This window comes from Neopsephotus bourkii, unplaced genomic scaffold (assembly GCF_033783945.1).
Source record: "Neopsephotus bourkii isolate Nb327-2 ecotype Australia unplaced genomic scaffold, CSIRO-AGI_Nbou_v1 NB_1827, whole genome shotgun sequence".
Lineage (NCBI taxonomy): Eukaryota > Metazoa > Chordata > Aves > Psittaciformes > Psittacidae > Neopsephotus > Neopsephotus bourkii.
The window spans coordinates 1131988-1150313 of record NW_026902300.1 but is presented as its reverse complement, the minus strand read 5'-3'; the positions used below and the strand labels follow the sequence as shown (position 1 = coordinate 1150313).

At 37.5% G+C, this 18326-nt stretch overlaps 1 long non-coding RNA gene across 1 annotated transcript; it reads right to left on the bottom strand.

Annotated features, from left to right (window-relative positions):
• Positions 1–14382: 14382 nt before the first annotated feature.
• On the bottom strand, positions 14383–17296 carry LOC133207194 (uncharacterized). Its single transcript, XR_009723976.1, has 4 exons — positions 17194–17296; positions 16526–16857; positions 16056–16185; positions 14383–15134 (listed from the first exon to the last, which is right to left on the bottom strand). It is a non-coding gene; the product is annotated as an uncharacterized LOC133207194 (long non-coding RNA).
• Between the last annotated feature and the right edge of the window lie 1030 nt (positions 17297–18326).

Below are 18326 nucleotides of genomic sequence, written 5' to 3'. Positions count from 1 at the left end.
CACGCTTTAAAAGCTGCCTTTTATAAAGAGCATTAGCTTTCTAGCACAGAAAGAGACACAGCACCCAAAGTTAGAACATACAAGGTCAGATACTGGGCTGCAGCATTTGGGGAATAAAGTAGGAATGGAGTTGCTGTTAAAATTTCTTTCAGTTGAGGGAGCTTCAAATTTAGCTGATGGCAAAGAGTAAGAGCAATTTCCACAAAAGAAATGAGGATGTTTGTTCTCCTTAAACTACAAGGCGATACTGAATTCCTCTGAGTGGCATTATTCAGTGCAAATGGGGGTGCTGGATCAGGTTCTACTTAAAAAGTTGCTCAGAAAATTGCTGAAGAAAGAAAAAGAAAGGAGGAAAATAACATATGTTTTACAGGATATCCCTCTCCCCCCCATAGAGATCTATGAACAAAGGATTGTACCTTTTCTGGCTGTTATTTTCCATTGTACACCAGTCCTGGGAAGGAAAAATACTTGGTAGTTTTCAGTATGTAACATTTACAGACTAACTACAGGTTCCTTTTGTCATCATGTTTTAAACCCAGTGAACACTCCTTGTCAGTCTGCAAGCAAAGCAATTAAAATCTAGTTTACTTCATACTACACATACTATAAATTATGTTTAGCTCAGACAAAAATGCTGGAATACACAATATACCTGCTGACTACTGGCTTAGGAATCTCAATTTTTATATATTTTTTTTCCATTTCTAGGAGCAGGCAGAGAATGCACGGAGGGAAAAAAGAGTGTAAGATTTAATTAACATTTATATAACACAAGCTTCGCTTCAGCATCCCATTCCTCTTCAGCAGAGTACTTAATAACATACTTAAATTCATTTTTTGGGACCCATGTCAAAGTCTTGATGAAGTAGAGGGGTTTTGTAAAAGACCAGTGAGTGTGAAAATACAAAAATATTCTCTTTCCCTGAAAAAGAATTGTTTTCACCCCTGCCAAGCAGGTTAGTAATAATAGATAGAAATACAGTTTAACAGCATAAAAGAAAATCCAATTAAGTGTCTGGATTTGAGTTAATGTTGCAACAAAGGCATATTCCATGATATGGTTAAAAGTTATTTCATGAATTCCATTCATTTCAATTACAATCAGGGCAATGCTTCTAAAGTTTACCTTGTGATTGAAGTAATAAAACTGATTAATTAGTATTATTGTGAATTTCCATAACGAGTGGAGAACAGGGTCCTGAAATGTCAGACCAGTGTAGCCTGAAAAATGCATTTTTAAATTCCTTGTAAACATCAGACTTTCAGTAAAAGTCAAGTATTTAATCATCTAAAAGGCTGTGATGTTTGTTGTCATTCCTTCGATTTGCTTTAAAAGATCATTTTGGAGAATCACTGGCAAGGGCATGTTTATTCTTCTTTAAATGTGGCTTTGCTTCTGGATTAGCAGCCCAGAGCCACATGCAGGACAAAATCAAGAGGGCTCTAGAAGTACTAATGGCTCTTTATTATAAGAATATAGAGCACAGATTGGGAAAAGATGTCACTATTATCAGAATCCAGTATATCTGGAGAGATGGTCCTGTGTGAGTACCAAGCTGTGACTGGTATTGTACAGGGAATGGAGGAACTGCAAGTTGGTTAAAAGGAACATTTTGGGAGAGTGAACTGAATGTTATTAAAGAAATATTTCAGCTATTATCATCTGGTTTTCTTCTTAACAACACCAAACCAAAACAACAACAAAAAAGCCCTCAAAAGCCCCAAACCAAAACAAAAAACCCACACAAGCACCCCCCCAAAAAACAAACCAGAACAAAACAAAAAAAACCATCAAACCAAACAAACACCCCCCCCCCCAAAAAAAAGCCCCCCCCCAAAAAAACCAAAACCCAAACAAAAATTTGAATATTGGCAAAACTTTAAAGCTAAGAATGTAACTAGTGAAGTCATACATTTGGGCAACCCTTTTAACTCTGACAGCATACCTTTCTTACAGTGATTGGTTTCAGTTTTGTTTGGGCTTTCATTAGCAGATTTCATTACATTTCATCACTCCGGATGAAGTGAATATACTTAGTGCTGATTAAAGAGTATATTGGAGGTTTTTGGTCAATGTCATTTATTGTTACAAAATTGTTCAGGCTCTCAAGCAATTGCTAAGCAATTTCTTAGCAACACCTATTTCTAATATACTTAAATAATTGATCTGTTATTACTACGTAGCTATGGAGGATTTGGTAATTAATCATCTCCATTCTGCTTGGGCAACAGAAGAAAGTATCTGCAGCTAACAAACATTAACCTCCATGAAGAAGAATTTGCAGGGGTGCAGAGGGAGTGCACAGGCCTGGCGTTCAGTGCCAGTGAGCAACTCACAACCTCTGAGGTTTTTACTGCCACTTGATTTTGTTTCCTTCTCTTTGAAAGGAAGAAGGCTAAATGATTAATTTTGCTTTTGACATCATATGTGAAAGTCTGCTTAAAAGCACCCCTGCATAGAATGGCAACACAAGAAGGACAAGAAGTGCCTGGTGTGCGTCAGGAGGAACACTTTGTGCTGCTTCCATCCCACTGCACTCCTCAGCCTCCCACAGCCCCAGCTACAAGTCATTAACAGGGAAAGTCATTAAACTTGTTAGCATGTGAGTATCCCCAGATAACAAGCAAGTTGAGATGAAAAGGTGTCCTTCCTGTTTCCTGTTGTTTCTTTCCAATCACTTTCTTACTTCCATGTACTTACTAAACTTGTGGGATCATTATATTAAAATCAGTGAAAGATTTTCTCTATTACAGATTCAGCATGCTGAGATCTCACTGACATACGTTTCCTTCTCATCCATGCCAGCAAAGACCATCATGAGGGCTTGTACTAGAAGAAAGCCTTTGAAATGCAGCTAAAATCATGTCTTTCTCGTATTAGTCACAGTGTTCCTCAGAGAAAAGGAAATAATTTAATATAACGTGATCTTAAATTCAGCTGAATTCATGAATAACTGTTCTCATTGTCCTGTTTGCTTATACAGTACACTTGTTAAATATACAGTCTCTTGCTAAAGACAAGCTTACTAGGTTGCCATTTCCTATACTTTAATTCCTATTCCATTATCCAAACCTAGTAAATTGTTTAACTAGAAAGTAACCGTTACCTGATTAAACATGAAGAACAGTATCCAGTTATGATTCAAAGCAGAAAAATATGAAGAATCTATTACTTCCCATTGTAAATCTCTTTCAGTGGTTAATATCTGAGTTAAAAGTATGCATGCCTTCTTTCTAAGTTGATTTTTTGTCTGGCTACAGATTCCAGCCTTATACTATTGAGTCATTTGGCACCTGGTGTTTTTCTTTTATGATTGTACATCTGTATTCCAATTTTAAATTTTTTTAGAAGCTGAACAGATTGGGTCCTTAGAGTCTTACCATTATATGGCGCTTCCTCCATTCCTGAATAGGAGCTGAGGCTTTTTTGCACACCTTCTCCAGTGGACATGAAAAGTAAATACAGTATTTCAGTATTAGTGTCACTCAAGCTATTTAGAGGAAGAAATACCACCTCCTGAGAGGAAAGGAGTACTCCTCTGCCTCTAATGAACTGTGACTCCTTTGTGACTCTCAAAATTGATTTAAGGTTCCTCACCATACGAACCATTCTAGTGGAACGCTTTCATTCACGGTTATGCGTATTCATCAGTCTATAGTTGATTTCAGAAAAATACGTTTTGTTGAAGAGGGCGAATGTCTTATGATTCCATGAATTTTTCAGGTAATTTGCATCATTTTGCAGTTGCCCTGTCCTCCTTGTACACCATTCCAGCAGCCTTTGTGTCACCTGAAAATCTTGTCTGCAGTCATTTAGCATGGACTGGACCCAACACTGCTTCCCATTACAGCACCTCCTGTTAATGATGACTTTTCATTGACAGCCATGTTGAAGGCCTATAAGGTAGCTGTTGCTAATGCAATTTGGTGTATATTCTATCAGAGTTCTTTTAGTCTGTTGATTGTTTGCTTCAAATAGCAAAACAGTTTGGCATCCAGGAGTCCTGAAAGCCTAAATGTCATGTGGTGGATGGTAGCTGTAATGGTCGAACTCTGCCCTTGCAGGCTACACTGAGCCTAGAGCATCCCCTGCTGCTTCAGTCTCGGGATGGCACTCTCCATCGAGGAGCCCAGGCAGGGAACTGATTGTAGTTTGTGTTTATTTTTGCTGTTTCATGTGAGGCAATCTTTACTCCTTAAGTATTATTTATTATTCTACAAGGGAAAAAAATAAAGTTTGAAATTATCCTGGAAAAGTATTTTATGTTTTCTCACAGCAATTCAATATTTTGTTGCAACTTCTACAGCCATTTTCTAAAAGCTTCCTCTGCAAAATAGATGATGAAATTATATAAAATAAAGATGATATAGAATAAGCTGTTTAATTATATTTTATAACCCCAAATATCCTAACAGCAGCCATGCCTATAATGTTTAATTCAGGAAAAATACTAATATACTTCTCTAAGGAGTAAATTTTCAAGAGTCACTTTTTCACATTTCATTATTCCAAAGGGTAGTCACTGCTTAACTCGCACTTACTTAAATCAGATATATTGTATTTATTCAGATACAGCCTTCAAGGTAGCATGTAAAACTGATCTGTTTTAGGAGTCACATTTTCCCAGCAGAACATGTTGAAGATCATGCAGGTAAGTAATCAGTGCTATGAAACAGCTACTCCATTCCCACTGCTGTGGGAAAATCCTCATTCTGATTTTCCTGGTTCTGGATCTGACCTGCGGGTTTATCACTGCTGGATGCTGAAATGCACTTCATCTCACTGAAACACTGCTGTGGTGCGTTTATCACAGTTATTTTTTCCACTGTTTTCCTTCACTGTGTACGCTCTTGGTTTTGAGCAGTTCCTGTACATTTACTAATTCTACCCTCACAGTCTGCAGTACAGGACATTATTTCTATCTCTGTTTTACCTACAGAAAATAAGATACAGGTTGTTCCAAGGTGACAGAGGAAGTCAGTGGCAAGGGCTGGCAAAAGCCTGGATGTCCTGAATGGGCATCTGATGCTTAAACCATAAGGCCATCATTCCTCAAACACTTCATCAGGTGGCCTCGCCTGGTGTTCTGAGGCAGCAGTGTTTAAATTAATGTGCAGTAGTACCACAGCAGCCTCTCAGTTGCCTGGTTTATCTGCTCTGGAAGGAGTTTGGAGTCAAAGAGCAGTTTTAGACATTCTCACCATCCTCCCAATAGACCACATCTAACAACAGCTACTAGCCATGCCTATGGTTCAGTTGGAAGGAGCAGAGGGTAGAGGAACACTCACTAAACTGTTTTGCTGCATCAGACAAGATGAGTAGTATTTTCCCTGTGACAGTATCAATTCTATTTGTAGAACTGTCTTCTAATTCCAGAATTTATATAGTCTGTAATTGCCTGGTGATATTGTTTCCCCGAAGATCATTAATTTTAATTTTTTCAATGAATACTTTCTGAAAATGCAAACAAAATAGAGCTGCGCTGCAAGGGCATCAGTACTGCTGGAAAACAGTAACAGCTTCAATAACGAAAATAGGGCAGGTCTGAGAGTTTGTAGCTACTGCCATTTACAGATCCAGGTGATATACTTACTGTCTTAAGCAGTCAGTTTAGGAATTAGTAAGGTAGATGTGAAAGCAGCAAGCCAAAATTGCTGCTTGTTTATTATGGGGAGAGTAGAAGGAAGAAAAACAACATAGCATAAAGTTACCACCACTCTTTTTTATTCCCAGAGGAAATGACATGTCAGTGAATCCCTTCTGCATTGTCTCCTGAGATAGTAGAAGACTTCCCAAGGTATGAAAGCATGATTCTAGTGCTGTCATTGAGATTTATCCATGTAATACTGTAACTGTGTCATATTATCATTCCTTAGTTTGCATTAAAGAAATGAAGAAAAACTTACTTTTGATTGTCTATCAAACTTACTGCATTTACCCAACACTGCTTCCACCACAACATCTCGGTGATATTTTAGGTATCTCCCATTTATTATAATCATGTTAGATTTTTCCTGATTTGCTCAGCTCTCGATCTCTCATTCCTTTCAATAATTTTATAAGCCTTGTTTGACTTTCCCTTCACTTGCAATTTTAATTTATTTTCATGAACAGCAGTACTGTGATATTGTGGTAATGCTGGTCATAATTCTGGATCTGCCCTAGTCCTGTCAGCATGTTAATTTTTAAGCAATGCAGATACTTCCTGATCCTTAATACTCAATACACAGGCTATCCTGTGCAACTAGATGGAAGATTAAACTGATGCTTTTGTTAGTTAGTTGAAGTGCAGGCTTTTGCTAAATTATCCAGAATGCCTTTGCCTGACCATTTTTTACAAACGGAAACGAATCTTTGGCTTTACTTATAAATCTCTTATGAATATTAGTTTTCTGCCCTTTTGGAGATTGCTTGAAATCTCCCTGTATCATATGAAAGGTAGGTGGGATTACCAGAGTAGCTGAGAGTGTGATTTCATTTTTTTTTATTAGCCTTCCTGTCAATGATTTTAAATCTGTATGTGCACTTGGTGCAAGTTGAAGCAAAAATCTGTGTTACCAAACTGTGTTTACAAATTTGCTACAAGATACCAAGTTATGAAGCAGTCTAAGTACAAACATGTTAAACTATATGGAAAATCCAGCCCAATCTTAATAAATTGTTCCAATGTTGAATTACCCAGATCATTAGAAGTGTGCACCCTCTTTCTGATAATTTTTTCTAATTTCATGGTCTAGCCTTCAGATCATCCCACAATTCCTTACATATTCCCCTTGAAGGTGTGCCTAGATTGAGACCAAACACAAAAAATTCCTACTTCAGGTGCTGTTCTCCAACAAAAATTACTTACCTCAGTAAGGCTTTCTCATTAAAGTGCTTTGTAGATTAATTATTTTTTTTCCCAAAGAAAGGGTGAAGTAATTCTTTTTATTTTAAATTAAATGGGAGTTAGGAAGAGGAGTTCTGGGCTGTGTATCGGAGGCATCCTTGCTATTGGTAAGATCTTCCCTGGAGCCCTTAGCTTTCATCTTGTAAGGAATGGGAAAAAGAGCTCCCCGTTCCCTTCCTCTGGTAGAGTGGCATCCTTTTAATTCATGTTGTAAGCAAAATGTTCTCCATTTGTTTTCTTCCAGCTGGCTTGACTAACATGTCCTGTACATCCAGCACATACTTTTCTCCCTGCCTACCCAGTCTGAATCACAGCACTGTCCTAACTTGCATCTTCTGTGGTGCAGAGCAGCAACTCCTTTTTATGACTGAGAATGAAAAGAAAAACAAACCAAGTTACACTTTTTTGGCACATTTTCCAGCTCCAGTAGAGAACTTGGCCCCTAGTCAGTAAGAAGACCTTGAGCAAGCAGAGGAATCTTTCCTGCCAAGCTGTGTTCCGAGCAGGGGCCAACTTGTAGCAGCACAGTGTGGAGATGAGTCAGTGAAAAATGGACTTTGGTAAACACTGTGAACTGGTATTACAGAAATTTCTGTCTCTCCAGAGAGAGATGATCCAAGAATCACTGAGACGGGAGGTATTTCCTAACTGTAATCCTAGGGTATGTGCTTGTCTCCTCCTAACTTTTAGCCTTTTCAAATTTCAGTTCTCACCCCTCCTCCTCATCAGCTGTTGGTGCATGTTACCACAATGCAGGACTACACATAGCACTGTTTATGAACAGAAAAAAGAGTTTAGCTCATTCTGTTCAAGGGATTTCAACTTTAGAAGGATGCCAGATTACCCGCTCATCTTCTTGATGGTATTTCCTCTCCAGAATGACCAGAGTAACTTTTATCAAAATGTACTTTACTGAAATGGTTTAATAAAATCCTTAAGTTAAAAGCAGTATTTTTAAAGAAATAAAGATAAAAATAAATAAAAATGAGAGGTATTTCTTGTTTTGTATAGCTTTCACTCTATAGGAGTTGATCCAGGCAAGGTGTACACAGGGTTCTTGCATTAAATAAAGACCTTTCATTTTTAAGTGAGAAATCTCTCCACTCTTCCCTTGTGGTCAGTTAGACTGTACTCATTACCCTTTCCACACAAATATACCTATAGATACATATACCAATGTGGGCTTCTTCTGGGGGCACAGACATCTTTGCTCTCATAGGGCAAATTTTCTTATTAACACTGTGCTTGGTGGAAGGCAGAGAATCCTTTGAAATCCCTTTGAAAGTGCTCAACCATCACAACCCTTCTTTATTCCCTTTGAATTGTGTCTGTCCGCCCACCACCATTAAATCAGCTTGTGCTGTTTTTTTTTCTGTATGATTTCACTCCACTAAGTGCTTGTACATAAAGTATCTAGACTAAATGTTTCATACAGCTTTTAAAGGAGTCCTGAGAAGGTTTAGCTATTACTTTATAGAATGACTGAGGCAAATATCTTCACATTTCCTCCCACATTTCTCTCCCCCTCCTATTCTGTACTATATTCAGTGAGTGAAAATGATTCAGTATGATTCATTCTCATTCCCTCCCAAGCTGTGTTCTTCCCTGAAAAGTACAATATTTCTTTTCATATTCTCCATGAATACTGTGGCTGTGACTTCTTTCTCCTGTGTTTCTGATAGAGAAGTTTAGCAGAAGCTCCTGTAAAAAATAGGCATCTAAGGAACATGAGAGAAAAGCTGATAGTATATCTGGAACCAGCTCTCTGCACCTTTCTGAGAAAGATACTCTGAGAATTTTTCAGCTGGACCTTGAAGTTTCTGGACTATAAAATGCAGAATAATAGGATTAGAGAAGCAAGAGATGGGGTCTCTCTTCACCTTTCTGCAAGCGAAGGCATTGGCTTTACACACTCAGCCTCTGAAAAAAGTACATCGGTGACCACACAGATAAAACTGGCTTGTGTAAAGTTCTTCATCTGTATTTGAAAGAAGACCTCCAAACAACATAAGCATTCATCTGGATTTTTACACCAGTAGATGACTGTTTAAAATATGTATTCTCAATCACTGTCTATCTGTATATTTAATATGATAAAAGATATACTAAGTAAATGATAAGCAATAAAAGATAAACCAAGAGACTCGCATGCATTATCATATGATGTTAGCAAAGTTACTCTCACAGCAAGACATACACTTGTATCAAGCAATCTGACCCTGGAATTTGAGCACCTTTTCTTTTCCATTGATATATTCTACTAAATCAGTGGCTTCTGGGTGTTTATCGATAGCATTAGGCCCTCTCTATATGGTCCTTAGGAAGTTAAGCTTTGAATGTTTGCTTCAGGATCCAGGTGCTCTGCTTTGGGATGTGAGAAGTGTGGTCAGACTCATTAAATCTGCAGGGCTTGGAAGCTCTTCTTGTGGTTATGCTACAGACAGCAGTGCCTGTGAGACCCAAGTGCTGTAATTCCTTCTTTGGCACAAAGCACAGCGCATGTAAGAGTTCAGCAGCGGCTCCAGAGCCAACTCTAATAAGTCCCCTTGTTTTACAGCTGATGGTGACAAGGTGCTTTTTTTAAAAAAAAAAAAAAAGTCAGAAGTTAAACAGGTGTCCTCAGAGAAGCTGAAGATTGAAATATTTCTCATGTGAGCGACTGTACACACATGGAAAGGAGGGTGCTTTGGTGGGTTTCTCAAAAGGCTGGCAACCTTTCCTTACAGGTCATAGGGAGCAGAGCTGCCTTCCTGTTTTTTTGCCTTGAATTTCATGGGTAAAACATGATATGGTTCTTGATGTTGAACTCTTAAGCACAGAGAGAATAAAGTCCTACAGGACTAGGTTTCCCCAGGCTAAGAGGGGGCAGCACCTTTTAAAAGCTTGGATAAACCAGATATGCTTCTGTACTACTTCAATTGTTTCCATCTATAAGCAGAGATCCAGAGGCTATTTGATATCCATGAAGTGTTTGCCTGTGGACTTTTTGTCTGAGAGGTCACTTTGCAGTTGCCAGTAAATAATAAGGCAGAAGCAACTTCTGGAACACTGTTGACAGATTACAGGGAAATCAGGAGGAAATATTAAGTAGGAAATTATTAGTTGGTGAAGGGAGGGAAAAAGAAGGAATCTTTTCCTTTCAGTGTGTTCGTTTCTTGAATTTAACACAGCGAACCTGAAATACTCTATTTCCTTTAAACTCTGCTTTTCCTTTTCTTTTTATTTGCTTTCATCTAGAGTGTGAAATTCCAAGTCATTGTGGAAAAACTGCCTTAGGAATATTCTTGGCAGTATTGCAAGCAGAAAGTACAGGAAACCTCACAAAAGAGTTTGTTCCAGTAACACTGCCATCCACATTTCACAGCTGCAAAGACATTCAAAGCAAATCCAAACCCCATCTTTTCTTTTTTAAAGAACCTTGCTGAGGTGGAAGTACCTGGGACTTGAGTTACTCCACAATCACAACCCACTGAAATAAAGGGGGGAAAAATTAATCCATGGGAAAAGTTTCACAAACCAAAAAATGGAGCAAGAGCAGGAAAAGGAAAGGAAGGTAAAGGGGAAAGATTGTTAAGGACAAACATTTCTCTACTGTCTATTGTAGCTACATATGGCAAACATTTGGAATTGAAGAGCCAGCGTGTGATGATTGTTAGAAAGAGGAAGGCAGTGTTGTTTCTGATATTTGTTTCCAGTGCTACCACTGTGTCAGTTCCAGTGAGCCAGTGAAGTTTTGTTAGTATGTGCTTTCAGTAACTGGTCATAGGTTAACTTTCTGAAAGCATATTTAAGTGAAAAAAGAGAGTGTACACAGTTATGGGGGAACTAACTATACTCTTACAGGTAGCCTAATGTAGCTTCTAAGCTTTACTGCACAGGCATACTGGCTTCACCAGTGGCTGAAATAAAGTCTATTACTGGTACAGGATCTTAAATATCATCAAGCTCTGCACTCCACCTAGAATTCTGTGAGATGGAAGAGGTGCTGATCACCCCACTTTGAGAAGGAGATTTTTCCTCCAGAGAAGACACAGCAGAGGAGATGTAAGGCTGTGCTGTGAAGACCCGACTGTCTCTTGAAGAGGTCAAGCCAGGTTGCTTTACCACTAAAATACAGAGCCTTTGGTGCTGAAGTTACATCAGAATTTAAAGGGAATAAATGTGATTCAGAACTTTACTTTTAGATTCTTTTCCTTTTAGGCAGTAGATGTGTTATTTATTGGTATTACTAAATTTTCTCAATTCTCTACTGGAACTGACAGATCTCTTTTTCTAATCCTGGCAACTGTAGTAACCACGTAAACCTGAACTTACTATTTGACCCACTTGCGTTCATTTAGACATCATCAGAGAGGTCTCCTACAGCTTAAAAAAAATATGTGTATCTATTAAAATATATAGCAGTGTGATTGTATGTGTAAACAGTGAGGCATATCAGAAACTAGTTTATTGGTAATTTTATCAGTACTTTTTATGCAGAAGTCTGACTATGTATCTAATACATAATATTGGAATAATACAGATTTCGCTAGGCAAATTAAGTGCTGAGAAAAATTTCTGTGAAGAAGCAAAGATATGGTTCAATGAATTAGAACGCCCTATGACTAGCCAGAACAAAGCAGTAAATGGTCAGATGCTAGGCTCTCGCATTTATTGTAAATAAAGTGTAATCTCTAGGAATGACTGCTTCTGGGCTCAAGCCTAACTGGCACAGGGTTCAGTAATTAAAAAGCTGGCCTCATATTAAGAATGTATCATGTACAGAAATGTAATTTTGGTAGAGTTCTGTTCCAACTTTTTAGGATACAGCACCAACTCCAAAAAGGCATTCAGGAGCCTATCTGTATTTTGTGATGCCTCAGCTCCAGCTCAATTTAGAGAGAAGTTAACTAATAGCATTTAATTATAGCTGTGCCAAAGGCTTGTGTCAAACGATGTAGGTAAGTCAAAATGGAATAAGTCAATTAATATGCTTTTGTGACAACATTTCCAAATATATTAAACCTAAGAATGTATCTATATGTATTATTAAGGTAGTATATGAATAGGGGATATACTTTTCTTGCAACAAATGACTTTCAAATAGAAAATAGCAACCTTGTAGAAGGGGAAAGCATTAACAAATGATTGCAGTAAATAAACCTCTTTAAAATTTTTCCTGATTGTGCTGACCTTTTCTTTTTCTCATTTTGCTGATCTGCGTTTTTATGAGATACCATTTGAATTGGGTGTAAAATGAAAAATAATAACCCCCCAAGTCTTTCAGAATAATTTAAGTGAAGCCAGATGACAGTTGGGAGATAGCTATGCTGAAACGACAGTATTCACTATTAAAGAAATTCATATACAGAAATAATAGTATATAAATATATATAAAGATAAAATAAAAATGTATCTAGAAATAATATATAGCAAGCTATATACAGCACAAGGGAAAACACTGGGGAGGGATAGTATATTTTTTCCCAGCTGTTACATTATCTTCCAAAAGAAGTCACATACACACATTGTAGTAAAATTGACACATGGAAATAAAAAGGTTCTGTAAAAATGTCAGCATTCAAGGAAAATTATTTCTTGTCCAGTGCATGCACACACACACATATCACCAACAGGCAACTTTTGTTGTTAATAGGAGTTTTCCTTGCATTTAAAAAAAAAAAAAGTACGAATTCTTTAAATCATGCCATATTGGTCAAGCTGTTACAGAAAGAAAGGATTATTCTGTATAGTTGTATTTTATACACCTGAGCTGATACTGCAAGGAAAAGAAGTACATTTATGTGTTAGGTTAAAATAGTAAACATGCAATGCCTCTGCCCTTTTCTTACTCATTTAACTTCAGAACCAAATTTTATTCTTTCTCTGTAATATCTGTGCCAGGTACTACAGGGCAAGATGCAAGAACCTACCTGTAGCTTCCCACACGCACTCTTGCCATAGGTTGGAAGTTATGTATTGGCCTAAATCACTGTTCATGGCATTTTGTATGATAAAACCTCAATAATCTTGATGTCTTTATAAATGTCTAGCCCTTCCTTGTCAGTTTTGCTAAGCTGCTGGATTTGGTGACTTTTGGTAGCATTGAGGTCCACAGTTCAGTTACTATGGAGAGGTATTTTTGTGTCAGTCCTGGTGTTCACACCTTCAATTTAATTGAATACTATCGTGTTCCTAGGTTGTGAGGTGCAGAGGCAGAAGCTTCTGAGTCACCTTCTTTATTTGATTTACTTGAACATATCTCTTCAGAAAGCAGAACCTTCATCTTTTCTGTCCTTGGTCATACCAGAGGTTTTACAGACCCATAATCACTTTTGTTCTCTTAATCATTCTGCTTCTGCAGCACACTATGAGGTACTGACTGCTGTACAGAGCAGCTGCAGAGGGCTGTGTTGTTGCTTCAGACAAAGGAATCAGAACTTTGCTCTTTTTATTCACTTATTTCTCATGCATCCTACCATCTTGCCAATGCTTTATTCACAGCTGCACATTTTTTAGAGACTTCAGTGAAGTTTCTTGTGAAGTATGAATGAAGTATATAAAATGGTAAACCGTTTAAAAAGAGATATAATTTATTAAAGATATTAATGATAAAGAGACCTTTCACCTTTTTTTGCACCCAGAGTGATTATAATATTGCAAAGAGTTAATGCAGGCTTTCATCTTTTGCTAAGGTTTTACTTTTTTGTGCATCTTTTTCCTTGTTTTCCTTGTGTTTAAAAGAAATCATCTGTGCAGACAATGAACAATAGTGGTGTAATTACTGAAAACCCAAACTAAACTGTAGACAGTAGAAGGAGAGTACTGTCTGGAGGTAGAGGGTATAGTTAGGACTTATTATATGCGTCTGGGCTATTTACTTTTGTTTTAAGAAACTGCTTAAGTGTCATTTTCAGTCACTTTACACACACACGCACACACACACACACACACAGAGTATGCTAGAGATTGGAAGGGACCTCAAAAGATCATCCAGTCCAATCCCCCTGCCGGAGCAGGAACACCTAGGTAAGTTTACACAGGAATGTATCCAGGTGGGGTTTGAATGTCTCCAGAGAAGGAGACTCCACAACCTCCCTGGGCAGCCTGTTCCAGTGTTCTGTCACCCTCACTGAGAAGAAGTTTCTTCTCAAGTTTAAGTGGAACCTCTTGTGTTACTGGCATGCTTGATTTGCATACGTATTCTCATGTTAGTGGTTGTACAAAATTATAGAGAGGTGAAAAACATGCCTGACAATTTCCTAACTATAGGAATGGTTTGTTATATACCATTTATGTTGCTGTGACTTTAAAACCAATAGCTAGCTGCACCTCCTGTGAATCCTGTTGGTTGGTAATTGTGACTTCCCACTTCAGGTCTAAACCAAAGTCTTAGCAGAGTGGGTGGAAAGAAATAGGTACAAAGTGAAAACAGCATCCTAATGCAGCAAAAGGTCCAGGCAGTGAGGCAGGATTTGGTATTATTAAATGTGATGGCCAAGGGAATGAGTTGTAATAGGCAAAAATTAACACGTATTTGCATCCACCACATACAGTAAACGTCATATAATATTGCTTTCATATGCCACATCTAATCAGGTGTTTTTCCTGGGAATGTATGGGAGTTGTAAGTTGGGAGTGGTGATGGTTTTCAAAGGTCACTCATTGTTAAGAGAAGTGTTTGGAAAAAGTTGGTCTATTCAGTTGAAATGCAGAGAAATTTCTAGGCAGGTGAGGTGTAGAGGCACTCATAAGACTGTAAACTCAGATTCTGCATTAACAAAATCTTACAAGACTTCTGTTTAATAGGTACATCATGGCCAAAAGGCAGTTTTACATCTTTAAAAGATGACATTCTGCTTTCCTACAGCAATACCTTAGCACCGCACATGAGCAGGTTCTTCCTGCTACCTTAGAAAGCTATTTTACCTACTGCAAACATGAAAACCCTTGGAAACAAACAGAGCTACAAATGAGTTCTGCAGATGTTGGATTAGGTACAAAATGATGTGACTTGACATGGTTACCCATATGCTTACACAAAAACTGCACAGACGTCTCTTCAGAAACTCTCCCCTGTAAAACCTTCCAAAATCTCCATTATTGCTCAGTCCATACTGATACTTTCTGTAGAAGGAGTGGATTTTTTTTCATAAATTGGCTGGAATCATCATAATGACTCTCAGCATGCAATAATATTTTCCCCTTGGAGTTTGGAGAGTAAGAGTTAGGAGAGCTCAAATCCTGTATTATTCTGGGCAGCTGTAGAGGAAAGTATTTTACGTTTGATCAAGAGAAATTACTTGAGTGTGTATTTTAGATTGAAAGTGTTCACAAAACCAAAGTGATCTAAATTGAAACTATCATAGTTGCTCACAAGATTTTATAGAAGGGACAAACCTATTACTAAAAAGTATGGACACCCTCACCTTCCACCCCTTGTTTACTATCTTTGCACTTCTTACAGGAAACTGATTAGTATACTTTTTATTTCTAGGAAGTGAATCAAGCCCTTGTTTAATTCACGTAGGGATCCGAATACTGTGACTGCACTGTTATCTATCAAATTTCAGTGGAACAGCTATTGAGTTTATGTAAACTGTCCAGGTAACCCTTAGGTTAGGCATTCTGGTTTTTATAGTTATTTTTCATTGGTAGCTGAGTTGTTAAAGCCTAAAGGGAAGCCCTGCATGTTGCAATAGAGACAGCATTCAAAAATACTTCCAGTCAAGAATAATGTAAAAAGAGGACAAGGGAAAGATAATATACACTATCAAAAATGTAAAAACCTTACTACCTTTAGAGAAAGGAAGAGATAATGTATATACAAGTGGTGCCTTAAACTCTCATTTATTGCTTTGATTTCTACATTAAAATAAAGGACATACCTAAGTACTGCTTTTACTGAAACTTAGGGATATGGGTATCTTCATTCATGTTAGAGGCTGAGAATATTGTCTAGGGTTGCAGTATAAATGTGCTGCATTCACAACAATTACAAAACTGCGATGCTTTTCCTTCTAGCACGGAGTGATCCTGGAGAAGTACTTTCTCCATTTTTAACACAGCTTATATTTTCTTTTGATTCCTGTAATAGGAAACACAGCAATGATGTTTATCTCCTGAACATGACACAGCAAATGGTAAAAGCAAACATCCATGGCTATGGAAATATTATCCTACCTGAAACAACAGTCATTTATGTTCTGTGACTCAGTGTTTAATTTATCCTTACCCCAAGCAGGCAATTGCATTCGTTCCACTAGAGACTGACTAGGTGGTTTGCATTTCTGGTGCTTTTACTTTATCTCCTCTACAAACAAGCAGCAAATTTCAGCACCTGTTACAGGCCTTCCATTATTTACACAAAAAGGAAAGGAGAAAAGGAAGAGGGAGATATTTGCAAAGCGCGGGGGAGGGGGGGATAAAATTGAAGCTGTAGGGCAAGTAATTGCACTTTTCTGAGTAGAGCACTTCAGATGTGTCATAAATGGGGTCAAATAAAACTAAATGTTATGAACCATACTAAATACGATGTGTTCTGTAATTTTATGGTTTAATCTCTTTGGTTCTTTCTGGGAAGTACCCCATATTGTCATGATTATTACTATTGATTATACCACGACTGTTACCATTGATACCATGATTATTACCGGTGACAGCTGTCATTTGTTGCTAGCTCCTCCCAAAGTGCTGAAGGTGATCAGATAAACAAGCATGCTCCCCTGCTATTACCATTTCTCACTTGCTCTGTTGCGTGGTTCCCTTTCTGCCAGAATGCTCTTCTCTGACCACCATACTCCAGTATTAAATTAGGAAATTGATTAAATAAGGAAATGCCACTTCTATGCATGAAATCTTTATAGACAATGAAGTATTGACTCATTGATATGTTTTTACTTTAAAATATATACATTGAAGAATTGTAAACATCTGCTCTCTTAAATATCATAAGTATTTTCCTCCAGAAGCCTTTGCAACTTTTCTGTAGAAAGATCCCTGTGTCAGATGGGGAATGCCTATAGACCAGTTATATTTTAGATAAAATAATAATGCTTAATTTTTTTATAATCCATCATCAATCTGTCACTTTAAAAATAATAAATTAAATTAATTATTCTCATATTGATTCCGCTTTGCCAGATTCATTAGATTATCCCTGTATAACCCCCCCAAACACCTGTCTGGGTAAAACTCGGCAGGAAAATGCACTGCCTCCACCAAATGACTAATTTATATTTCATTGTTTTAGGAGGTATCCTCTGTAAATGTTTAATAGATGATGTATATATCTAGATGAATATGGAAACAGAAAACTTACAAGAACCTGGATTGCAAACTTCCATGGTTCCTGAGAAGATGAACATTTTTAATCAGAAGGGAATTAGCAGCTCACTCCTAGCACCAGGTGATCAGAGTTTTACAAATTATGAGTAACTCTAAAAGTACTAACAGCTGTCCAAATACCTACCATTAACAAAAAGCATGAATTAGTAAATACGTGCGAACAAGATTGCAGCAGTGGTTCACCTGTATTCTTGCAAATGACTCTTACCAGTCACATCCAACAGCATTAGGCACAAGTTCTATTATGTGAATTAAAATTGTATTTTTATTTCATAATGTAGAACAGAGGAGGGGGTTATATATTTCTTCCATGCTTCTAGTATTTGACAGCAAAATCTTTGACTATTTGTTGGCTGTTCCTTTACATTTCAGTTGCTTTGGAGAAATCAAGTGTGCTTCAAGCTTCTTGTTTACATCAAGGATGAAGACAGCTACAAAGTAAGTACAGCCATAGTAACACACAGTGTAGTGACTCAGGAAGAATTTCATGTGGTAATTGATATGAAATGTAAATATTAAGCTTTTAAGCATACAGGGGCCATCAAAATTATTTTTACTGGAGTGTAAACTGTTGAAAAGCTAAATCTCTTAAGGGAACCATGTAAATTTGCATTGCAATAGCCTGTTTCCTGAGGTCTCCTTAGGGAGCATAGAGGATTTATAAGAAGGCTGTATTTTTTGTAGTTACACCACCTTTACTAGCTGCACAAAATCCCTTCTTGAATAGCTATGTTCCATAAAAGCAATCACAGAAAATTCTGAGATTCTTATTTTCATTTCCTTTAACAGTTCTGTAGACACAACTTCTCTTTAGCAAGTAACCAGAGCTTGCAGTGCTAGAGAACACTGTCAATGAGCCTGCATGTTTATTTATACTGAGGATATATGGAAAATGCTGTTATGTTTTCATGCATGCTGTATGCTACTCAATTGCAAAAATCTGTGTAATTTTATAAGAATTATTAAAAAGTGCATAAGAATACTTATTTGTTCTGCATGTGTTGGGTGGAACACACGAAGGGAAATACTGGAAGTCTTCAGGGCAAACACTTTTTGAGGAGGGACTGGCTACATAAGACCGTGCAGACCAGAGATTTAATTTCTGCT